Source organism: Adiantum capillus-veneris, chromosome 16 (assembly GCF_014529385.1).
Source record: "Adiantum capillus-veneris isolate H3 chromosome 16, ASM1452938v2, whole genome shotgun sequence".
NCBI classification, from domain to species: Eukaryota; Viridiplantae; Streptophyta; class Polypodiopsida; order Polypodiales; family Pteridaceae; genus Adiantum; species Adiantum capillus-veneris.
In genome coordinates, this window is record NC_140946.1 from 139036518 (window position 1) to 139048834 (window position 12317).

The 12317-nt window shown below is 40.4% G+C and overlaps 1 pseudogene across 1 annotated transcript in view; it reads right to left on the reverse strand.

Annotated features, from left to right (window-relative positions):
* The window catches only part of LOC147439957 (protein MANNAN SYNTHESIS-RELATED 1-like), a 37814-nt pseudogene extending 25801 nt beyond the window's left edge, over positions 1-12013 (reverse strand). Inside the window, exons 1-2 of the transcript XR_015184442.1 lie at positions 11740-12013; positions 11235-11311 (exon numbers count right to left, since the gene is read on the reverse strand). The product of XR_015184442.1 is annotated as a protein MANNAN SYNTHESIS-RELATED 1-like (transcript). The remainder of the gene's footprint in view (positions 1-11234; positions 11312-11739) is intronic.
* Positions 12014-12317: the final 304 nt, after the last annotated feature.

Below are 12317 nucleotides of genomic sequence, written 5' to 3' on the forward strand. Positions count from 1 at the left end.
TTAGCCTTATTTTACCCAGAGTTTGAGTAAAAAGTCATTATTTTTAACGTTGCATATGGCATTTTTGTAAAAACAAACTTAAGTTTTGGATAATGAAGGTGAGCGTACAATAATTTCTACAAACATTGTCTTCCCTCTTGGTTTCCTTGCTCATATCTCCCTTGTATAGTGTGGAATTTCTATTTGGAGTTGTGCATCCACAAGTGAAAGCTCTTCTATTTGATGTAAGTTTCTCACGATATTTTGTGATTTTAAGTACGCATGTCTACCTTTTGTTTTTTCTTGTACTGCACCAAATACATGTCCAAATGAGGTTTTCAACTTAGAAATAGGTAGATCTTCCTTAGAGGAAGCTATGGAGTTCTTTGGGTGTCTGAATTGACCCACTAAAAACAGGATGTTGATATTAGGTGCTTTTCCAAGGTAACAAAATGGGGATTGCACATCATGGGGACATCTAATATGTGTGTTCTATTTGTGGGGTAAGTTTGAGTGCATTTGGAGTCATGTGGCTATGTCAAATCATCACTTGGAGGAATCCCAAACTCCGAGCGAACTTGTTCGAGCAATGATAATGAGTAAATGAGAGGCAGTTTATCAGAAGACACATAGCCAAGAGTTCCTATAAGTCAATCATTTCTTTATTTGAGAGGCTAAATAAATTGGCCCTAAACCTCCTAAAGATGGAGTTTAAATTTAAGAATGGATATGCAAGAGCAAGGTGCTAGCAAGCCTGACATTGGATAACTCTTGAGCTTGTTCTTTCTTGTGTTTTTTGCTAGCAAGTAGTGGCCACAATAGGTTCCTTCTTGATCAACCATGATATTCATGAACTATTGAGCATGAAACAAAAACCACTTGTAGACACTCATGTGTCATAACAACCAAACCAATCTAAGTCCAAAAAAGCATGTAATATGGTGGCAATGATCCCCCCTTGGGATAAAACAAGCCAAGATGTAAAGTTCCACTCAAGTAGTGAAAAATACTCTTAACAATGTGCCAATGCTTAGACCCTGAGCTATGCATAAATTTGCTGACTTGTGAGAGCGCAAACTAAAACTCGAGTCTCGTATTGCATACATAAATAAGGCATCCACTGATAAAGAGGTACATCGAGAGGATCATCAGCATCATGAAGATTCAATTTCAAACCTGTTTCCATGGGAGTAGCAACAGGTTTGCAGTCCTCAAGTCCAAGCTTACATAGTTTACAGCCCTTGATTCGGTTACGTACATCCCTCAAAATTCTAAAACTAGTCTTTTCCTAGGTGGGGAGAGGACTAGAATTAGTAAGTCCAAAGGGTGAGTGTGAAGGGAATGGTGAAGGAACTTGTCCCACATGCCCTCATTCCTTCTTGGGGGTAGGGTATATATATAAGAGTGAATCTAGTATATATCATAAGACTAAGGACTGAGGCATGGGCTTGGGCTTGGGGAAATGATCCCGAACCTAAATTTTTGCACGCCTCACCCTTAAATATTTTTGGTTTTTTTTTTTGGACGGTCATCGCACGCGCGATTTTTAGTGGCCTTTTTGGGCCACACACACACTACACCTTTACCTACTCTCCTAACTAACCTTACCTTATCTCCTCTACAGCTAACTACTCTGCTAACTAAGCTTAACTACTCTGCTAACTACTAACTGATAATGAAGCTACCTTCTCTGCTAACTGCTTACTCATTCACTAGCTAACTACTAATTGTGCAAACAAAAAAACTGTGTAAAAGCAGACATTGGCAGAAAACACTCATTCACTACTAACACACTGACTACTAACTGTGCAAAAGATTATGTGCAAGTAGACATTGGCAAAAAATAGAGATTATGCAAAAAATAAAAACTTGCAAAAAATAACTTCTTCTTCTTTCTCTTCCTTCCTAACACAAACACTCACGAAAGAAGCACAGAGTGCCTCTTGAGCTTAGTGCAGGGTGATTCCTAGGTAGTGGTGCCAAATATGTGGGCTTTTGCCGCACATATCTAAGCAAGGGACTTTCCTAACACTGTGTACGAGCCACAGATGGCTCCAAGCATGCAACTAGCCTAAACTAGTGAGCTCAAAGATGACAATGGTGTGTCACTCACCGCTCTACGCTTGCTTTCGTGGAGGATTCCCCTCGCCGCAAAGAAGAGGGATCCGCCGCTACGCCGCGCTCAATTGCCTCGCCGCCATTGTGCCGCCGCAATGCTCAATCACTCTCTCTCTCTCTCTCTCTCTCTCTCTCTCTCTCTCTCTCTCTCTCTCTCTCTCTCTCTCTCTCTCTCAAGCACACACACACACACTAGTACACAAAGGAGACGGAGAAGGAGATGGAGCAAGAGCACTCTTCTTGCCTTGAAAAAATGAGAGAATGAGGTATTTTAGGTTTAGATTGACCTTTATATGGGCTTGCCCGTTCACATTTGGGCGCCCACACTTAGCCAATCTTACCCAAACATTATAGGTTCCAGTTTTAGAGTGCGCCTCTCATCAGTGATCACTCTTAACCATTCCTACCTGATCGACAAGCCCGGCCCATGGCTGCATAAAAGATGATCGCTTGGTGGTAAAATTATCCTCATCAACCGGACATTTTCTCTGCTTCTTGGATTATTTATCTAAAAGGAACATAGAGTAGATTAATCTTGTAATCCTTTCCCAAATAAGATAAAGAAAAATAAGAAGTGAAATTTGTGTAAAGGCATCACCTTTACACGTGACAGAGAAGACATGATACATGAGTCTTAGGATGAGGATAGGGATATGCCTGGAGAAGTATATGTGGCTGCTTGAAAGATACCTAGATAACTTTATAGTACTACAAGGAAAAAGAATAAAAATATTCTAAATGGAAAAAGGTGGAAACGACTCAATAAATGCACACTCGCAAAGGTATGCAACAGCTTACATGCTACTTTCAAATGCTTGAAATGTACTCTCTGGTTGACTTGATTGAAATTATGTTTTCCTAGTATCATAGTACTACCTTGGGAATGTGCATTTACCAAACGGTCCCATGGGAGGGTGGCTTCGGAAGTTTATATTGTTGTCCAAAAAGTTGATCCAAATTTTTTTGTTGTATATTAAGTTAAGAACAGGGAAAGGGATTCTGATCTACAAAGTGGGGATCAAACTTGGAAAAACAACCAAACACGAGAACAAAGATTGTTGAGCTATCCACATCCTGAAATTGAAACCAAAAAAATGGAAATGTGCAAAAGGCTCATAGAGATAGCTCAAGCTCTAATGCATCCAAAAAAATTAAAAATCCCTGAGCAAGTAGCACCTATGCTAGAAAAGAAGAACTCAAGTGCACTAAAAGAAAAGGAGAACGCAAGTGCCAAAAAAGGAGAATGCAAGTGCACTAAAAGAAAACAACAATGGAAAACCAACCATATCAAGAAATGAAAAACCATTGGATAGAGGGTGGTTGCAAACACAACGGATGAGGGAAAGTCTCTAGAGATATAGCCAATTCCTAAAGTGGACGAGCTATGCCCACAATCCTTATGGGAGATGATCTAAAAAAAAAAAGACGGTAGTGCCACATTGCAGTTAGTACCAATCATAGAGATCAACATGGACCATGAGATTTACCCTTGGAATATACAGCCACTGTACGGTGGTGCAGGGATGGAAGTATTTGCGGAGAGTAAACCAGAGACTTTAAGGACTTTACCTTCTTTTGTAGGGAAACAAGAGATAAAAATTGAGGTGAGGATTGTACCATCTCAATAGAATCCAGTTCCACAGATGAATGGCACAAAAAGTATGCATGAATTGATGTTGTCCTCTATAAGATGCACCATTACTCTCACCGGAGACCTTCTGAAGATTAGACCACATTTGTGGGGTCAAATAAGGAAAAACTTGGAAAAGATGGGGTTGAAAATCCCTCCATAGGATAAGCTTGTAGATGAATACATAGTGAAAACTCAATCTGAGAAACCACAAGTGAAGCCGGTACTAGTGAATAAGACAGGTGACTATTGCGAAGGAGAAGAAGGAAACGTCACCTTGCCACTTGAGTACAAGAGAGTGAAAATGATAGCCATACTTGACAATGGGGCTGGGGTAGCCATTGCTACAAAGGAAATTTGGGAGAAGTGGGAAAGGCTAACTCTCAAGAAAACACATATGAAATTGAAAATAGAAAATGGATTTGTAGAGAGACCCTTGAAGATGCTTGAACAAATAATTGTATCCTCTTGTGGAATCGAGTACAAACACAATTTTTTATTGTAGTAGACTTTAAAGAAAACAACAACTTTGAGGTTATTTTGGGACAGCCATTCATGCATCAACTCAAAATGGTTCAAGATTGGGGCTATGACCACCTCTACTTGAGACATAAAGGCGTAACAACAAGGGTTATCACAAAGAACCATAGCTACAAAGACGTAAATCGAGCCCCAGTATAAGACTTCAACGTAACAATGCATTCCAAAACACAAATGCCTGATCGATTGATGAAGCAAACACGTGTTTGGATGTGTAGAGCATCTGAATGTGGAACCCTTAAAAAGGAAGATTGTATCTTGGAGTGCTCGATAGAAGATAAGTACCATATAAAAGATCCATTTCTAGAGGAGTTATTTGAACCCTTTGGATGGGAATAGATACTGGCGACTTTAGATGTGTATGAATGACACAACCCCCATAATATTTTGCGATAAGGATGGTTATGACATAATGCACTTTCAGATGGTAAATGCTATCTTGGAACCAAAAGTGAGATTGAGACGACAAAAAGTCTTGAGACGGCTGATTGCAAATGAACAGTAGACAAAGTTTCTGCTTGAGATCTTAGTGACGATGACAAGGATGAGTTCTATAATTTGTGGAGCAACTACTTAGGAAACGATGCTAAAGATGAACTCTCAAGCGGCTCAGAAAATGAAGATGTACCAAAACAAGATGAGACAATCTTCTACGAGTTTTCCAACCAAAAATTGGGGAGACAAAGGAGATATCGAGCAAAATGGGTGAAAAAACAACAAAACCAACTTGAGAAGCCAATGCCTTGATTGATGAGAAAAACACAATATCTTATGCTCGTGGAAGCAGATGATAGCGTCCGAGACAAAATCACAAGGAAATGAGTGAAACAAGTTTCTCTACGGACAAATCCCAAGAAGCAATGCAAAGGAAACCCAAAGACATAGCAAAAACATCAACAAAAATGTCCCAAATTGAACGAAAACGTGAGTACCAAAAGTTAAAACAGACACTGAGAGAAGTTTGGACAATTGAGATGGAAAGTGAAGAGAAGCCCAACACTAAGAGATTTGACACACCCTCTCACTATAAAAAGAACACCATCTAGGATAGACGGATCGTGGTCCAGAAATCAATGAGAGAACTTAAAGGACCATGAATATCATATGATGGTTCTTAAAATGCAAATAAAATTGACCTAGCCAAACCAAGGGAAGAGCCAAGGCCATCTTACATAGCCACAGATCTTACAAAAGAGGAAGGGAAGCTTTTGATAGCTACCCTCAAACAATATGGAGATGTGTTTTCTTGGTTGTACAAAGATCTTAAGGGAGTAGACTCCAGCGTATGTCAACATACGATACCCCTTAAGAGTGATTCCAAACTACACAAACAATGTTCGTATACTTACAATGAGACATTTGCAAAGAAAATCAAAGAGGAGATAGACAAGTTTAAGGAAGCAGAGTTTATCTACAAGATTGAGCAAAAAATGGGTGTCACCAATTGTTATAATGTCCAAAAAGAACGGTAATTTATGAGCGTGTAAATCTCAAGTAGGGGAATGCTATCAGGATAAGAGACAAGTATCCCTTATCCATCACAGACCATGTGATTAAGAGAGTTGTGGACAAGGAAGTTCACAACTTTCTTGATGGCTTTTTTGGACTACAATCAACTCAGGATAAAGCCAAAGGATCGGTCTTTGCAACAAAATGGGGCATGTTTTCTTATCAAAGTGATGCCATTTGGCTTAACAAATGTTGACGAGTCACACATTCAAATAATAGCTAAGACAATTCTTGGAAATCTATATGGATGATCTATGCGTGTATTCTCTAGCAAGAAACAAACATGTTGAACATTTGAATAAGATCTTTGAGAAGTACATAATCTATTGTATCTACTTAAATCTTGAAAAATACATCTTTGTGGTAAGACAAGGGAAGATTCTAGGACATATTGTGTTTAAAAATGGCATTTCCATAGATCTTGAAAAGATACAAGTTATTGTTTCTCTTCCCAGGACCCCCAAAGTTGGAGAGGTACAAGCCTTTATAGGCCATTGCGGCTATTATCAAAGATTCATTTATATGTATGCAGTCATCGCAAAACATCCCTATGCTCTTGTCACGAAATGCGAATGTACTGAAGAATGTGACAAAGTGTTTCAACAATTGAAGCAAAGATTGATTTTTGCTCCAATTTTCAAAGCTTATGATTGGAACAAGATTGTCCATGTCCACATAGTTGCATCAACATGTGCAATCGGATGCATCATTGTTCAGAGTTGCAGAGGCACCCAAGTGGAGTAAATACATTGTGGACTACCTAGAAGGAGTCTTACCAGCAAACATGAGTAGATCCGGATTACATTCAATCCAAAGAGAAGCATAACACTACGCAATCATTGAAAATCACCTTTATTGGAGGGGGATTGATAAAAACTTATGAATTTGTGCCACAAAAAATGAATACATTCCAATACTTAAGCAAGCACATGTCAGACGAGCAAAGGTCACTTTTTGGCAGACAAGACCACAAAAGTAATACTTTTTGCAAGGATCTGGTGGCCAAGTCTGTACATGGATGTAGACCAATACGTGAAATGATATGATGATTGAAAATGTACAAAATTAGCTATGTGATGCAATGAAATTCCATTAAAACCAATGATGGATGCAAGGGATTATGCCAAATGGGGGATAGGCTTTGTTGGATCTATCTCACCACCTATCTACCGAATGCATGCTCAATATATCATAGTAACCACATATTATTTGACCAAATGGGTAGAGGCAAAAGTGATGCAAAAGAATGATGCTAGAACCACAATGCAATTCTTATACAAGAACATTTGTACTCGATATCGTCTTCTGATAGAGATAGTGAGCGGTCGAGGGATTCACTTTATACATGATATGGTCAACTATCTATTGTAAGAATTTATGGCGCTTCATTCCAAGTCAGTGCCATATCACTCTCAATCAAACGAGCAAGCTGAGAGCATAAAAAAAGTTCTATGCACTGTGCTCACCAAAATTGTAAACAAAAAATCAAGGGCCAATTGGGACCAAAAATTACATTCAGCTCTATGGTCATATAGGGTAGCATACAAAACGACACTAAACTCTTTAGTTTGGTGCCCTTAGAATTCTTAATTCCTGCACTACAAGTCACAGAGGATGCAGAATGGATTGGACACGAGTTGTCTAGCATACTTGAACAACTAACTAGGCTAGATAAATTACGACTACATGTTGTTGCAACAATCTATACACAATATTGATAGATGAAAGAATTTAATGACCAACACGTGATAAACAAGGAGTTTCAAAAGGAAGACTACGTATTAATCTATACTTTGAGGCAACACTCCAAGAAATTGAAAAGGCGAGGTAATGGCCCATTTGTGATCAACGACATATCACCTAGTGGTGGCATACCACTTGCATCATTAGAGGGAGAGGAGATGCCTAATTGGATTAATGGTTGAAGATTAAAGAAATATCATCTACCTTTCACTGCAAACATGTTGGATAGGATTCATGAACCCAAGGAAAGGAAGTAGAATGCTCAAACCACTCAAGACTAAGCAGAGGAGGAAGCAAAGTTGCGGATTCTTAAGCACAAAGAATGATAGAATATCACTTCAATTTGGTGAATAGAAACAGAGAAGATAGAGAAGACTCTAAAAAGAAAGATGCACATCAAGAGCAGGCCCCTCCTGAGCCAAAAGATCTTGTGGGATTTGATGAGAGTCAAGCGAACAAAGAAGCTAAAAAGATTGATCACAGCCTACCAGAAGAGAAAGACCAAGGCCAGAATCAAGATTATCAAGAAAAGGGAGAGACTTATCATGAGCATCAAGAAGAAAATGAAGCTAAAAAAGTTGATCAATCTCAACCGTGAGAAAGAAGATCATGGAAAAGCCAAAGATTAGCAACACAAGAAAGAGACGGAGATTGGGACCTTGCAACAAAAAACCACTAAAGAACAAGGCACAATATCATCGTGCTCTCAAACCATTGGAAAGGGGGAAGGGGGTACACACCCAGAACACACAATGTGCACCTCTCTACAGCCCAAGGTAAACACAACACCCCAATCCACTAGGAATCACCTTCAAAATCTGCACAATTTCACCGGTACACAATTGTCTTTCCACACCAACATGCACACACACACTTCACCGGAAGCTCCAGCTCCTGTCACACACTCAACACCTGTATTCTACATTGGAGACTCACACAAACCTCTCACTCTCTCTTGCCTTGCATACACGGACCTCGGTTTGAGGTTGCACTCAACCGCATGGCAACCAACAACAGAGACAAAGAATACAAGTAAAGGAAGAGAGGGGAGCGGGGAATCGAGACCAATAAGGGGGGGAAAGGTGAGCTTATCCTTGCAAGAGCTTACAAAGGTTTCATGGCTTACACAGAGGAAAGCTCCTCTCACTTGCTCTAAAAACTGTCTAGCAAACAAACCCTTTACAATGCTTTCAAAAGTACTCTTATAGGTAGTCTTTTACAAAAAAACAAAGGAACAAAAAGTGGTTGGTCTTGCCCGTTTAACTCTAGGGGCCCTCTTTCTTGAAAGGGGTTCATTTGATACACTTGGGGGTACCCTTTTAGCACCTTTGATGGGATGCCAACACCTCAACACTTCTCTCTCTCTCTCTCTCTCTCTCTCTCTCTCTCTCTCTCTCTCTCTCTCTCTCTCTCTCTCTCTCTCTCTCTCTCTCTCTCTCTCTCTCTCTCTCTCTCTCTCTCTCTCTCGCTCGCCACCTAGAGGGCTACCAGTACTACCACGGAGCCACACCGTTGCCAGTGCACACCGCACGGAGCGCCCACCAGGATCGGACGACTGTCGCCATACCCATGCGCTGGGGGGAGCTCCCCTCTCTCCCACTTGAGACCATATGGGAGACACTCTCTTGGACTTATACTCCGTGGTTCAGACTCACCACATCACATATGGGTTTATTGCATGCCATGTGGTGGCCACTGAAGCCCCACTTCCAAGGCCCCCAAAATCACCCACAATCCTCCAAAAACTTGGTTAAAAATTTTGACTTTTTCTCCCCAACTTAAGGGCCTTGTAGTCCTTTGCTCACCTTTTCAATTGTTGAGCTATAAATTCCCACCAAAATCCGGCAACCTCAAGTCTATCTTGCCATCCTTGTAACATTTTGATCTCGCTGGGCCCCAAACCAAATTGCCCAAAGACAAAAAAGTTCATATGGCATTGCTCTCTAGTCAATTAGCATAAACTTTGACCTTCAATATCTTGGCCCTCGGGACTCCATTCAATGAGCCATCAATTTCGGCTAATCCCACACAATGAAAATGAAATTCCAAAACTCAATCTAGACCTTGGAAAAAGTAAAATCCAAATAGCTCTCATATGTCATCACCAGATCTCCTTCTTCCATCTTATTATCATACAAGTTTTGGTTAAATTTAGTAATCCATTTCTCCCACTGCTTCAGATAATAGTCCGCTACTGCCTCCTTGTTCATTTGCAAAGATTCAAGATTGACAATTAAATCTTGTAGCATCCCCTACTGTGTGGCATTGATTTGCGACATCTCCTTTGAAGCACCTAGCTACGTATGGGCACTACCTCCTTACCATAGACCAACTCAAATGGAGTAAAATTGGTCACCACTTTGTAGGACATCATGTACGTCCATAAAGATTTCTAGAGATTCACTCCCCACTCTATTTCTTGCTTATAAATTTACTTCATTAGCATCTTCATGTTTCTTACTTATAAGCATATTTATAATTTGACCATTGGCACCAGAACATTGCATTGAGGATGATAGGGCAAAGAGAGCCGGTGTTGAATGCCCTTTTTCTCCACCAAAGCCTTCATAATTTTGCTTCTAAATCCATTAAAAACAAGCACCCATGGTACTCCAAAGTGATAGAAAATGTTATAAAAAAAAACTGAGCTACAACATGAGCGTTTACCTCCTTAAATGCCTTCACCTCTACCCACCTGGTAAGGTAGTCAATAGCTACCACAATATATTTCTTCCCGCTTGTCGACTTCAGGAGTGGACCAATGACGTCCAAACCCCACTTGTGAAAGGCATTCTAAGCAATGATAGCCCCCTATGACTTGGCTACTAGCCTCCTCTCTCCCATAGTTTGGAATTCATGGTAGGTTTTGCACCAATAGTGCACATCTTTCACTACTAAAGGCCACCAAAAACCAGCTCTCAAAATTTGAATCAAAACTTGGTCTTTACCTTGATGCCCAATTTCCTCCTGACACTACTACAACACCATGCCAATTTCTTCTTTGTAAAGCACCCTTTGTAGCACTTCAACCCATCCATAGGTCATTAGATCCTCCCTTATCAATGTAAACTTGCATGCCCTCCGCACTATCCTTTGCTTCTGCAACTTAGACAACCCTTTTGGACACTAGCATGTGCTCAAAAATTCCTCAATCTCCTTTAAAGTCTCACAACCTACATAAGTGGTTGGGGCCACATATATACATATAACCTGCACTTGCACTTTGTTGTTTGCAAGCTGATTTGTTTTTTGGTTCCGCTCTCTCTTAACCTACTTGAATTGAACATCTTCAAGAAACTTCCACAACTTTTTAATGGCATAGAACCAATGCTTGAACAAATCCCGTTTTTCCTACCATTTGCCCAGTGGATAACCAATAAAGCATCACCTTTTACCACCACCAACCTGGAGATACCAAACTTGACACACTACTTCAATCCCAAGTGCAAAGTGAGATACTTTGCCTCATTATTGGTATGAACGTCCTCCAAGTCATAAGCCTTTTAAAAAATCACCTTTTTGTGTGGATCTCGTATCACCAGACCTCTACCTGCTTTTTGTATCACCTTTCTATATACACCATCAAACCACATAGTAAAGGCTGCCACTAATTCAGGCTCCTCTTTGGCTTCATCTCGTACCACCCTTGGATAAATCGTCAAATCAACGACCTTGTTGACCAAAATATCTGCCTAGACCAACTTGTATGGTCAACCTTGAAGTCAAACTCAAATTCTTGTAGATCTATCACCCATTTCATAATCCGCTTCACTGGCTTCAAGTGCAACACCACTTCAGGAAACAAATTGTTAGACGTCAACACATAAAACTTGCGTACAATGAGATGAACTTTGAACTTCTTGCAAGCAAAAAGCAAGGCCATGACCCCACTTCGGTGTAGGTCGCCTCTCTAGGACTTATTATCGTGCTTTCAAAGTAAATAGGTTTATAGCTTCTTCCCACCTTTTGCAGCAACACCGCTCCAATAGCCACCGTACCTACCATCATGGCAACATAAAAATTGTCTTCTCAATTAGGAGGGCACATTGTCGGCAACTGACACAAAGCTTCCCTCACCCTGTCAAAAGCTTCCTGAGCTCCTTCATCCCATTCAAAGCCATGCACATGCTATGCACTTTTTTGAAGAGGGTGTACATATTGCGACAACATCCAAAAAAACCTTGGCAGATACTTCAATTTATGCACAAATGATGCCAAACCTTGAGCAGTAGAAGGAGGCTCCATAAGAACTAGAGCCTTAACCTTTTTCAGATCCACCTGAATTCCATTCTGTGACACTACATGGCCTAATAATGATGCTTGAGGCTGTGCTAACTTGCACTTCTTGGAGTTCAATTGACCTCCTTCTTCATCAAGCCTTTGAAAACATAGCCGTAGCTTTGACATGTGATCCATCCTTGAGCCATAACACACAATGTCATCCATAAGCACCCTGATAAACCTACCCAGGTAGCGATCAAATACCCTGTTCATCTAGTCCTGAAAGGTGGCATAGGCATTTACCAACCCAAATGGCATCACATGGTAGGTAAAACATCCCCATGGAGAGATAAATGTCATCTTCATCTGGTCTTCAAATGCAATCCCTATCTGAAAATACCCTAAAAACCCACTTATAATGGAGTACCTCTCATGGCTAGCTACCTAATTTAGGATCTCATCCTGAAACATCAACAGGTGGTGGTTTCTCTTAGTTCAATCGTTTGTAGTTGAGGCACACCCGCCATTTTCCATTCTTCTTAGGAGTGATAACTACTGGGAAACCCACTCAACCTCC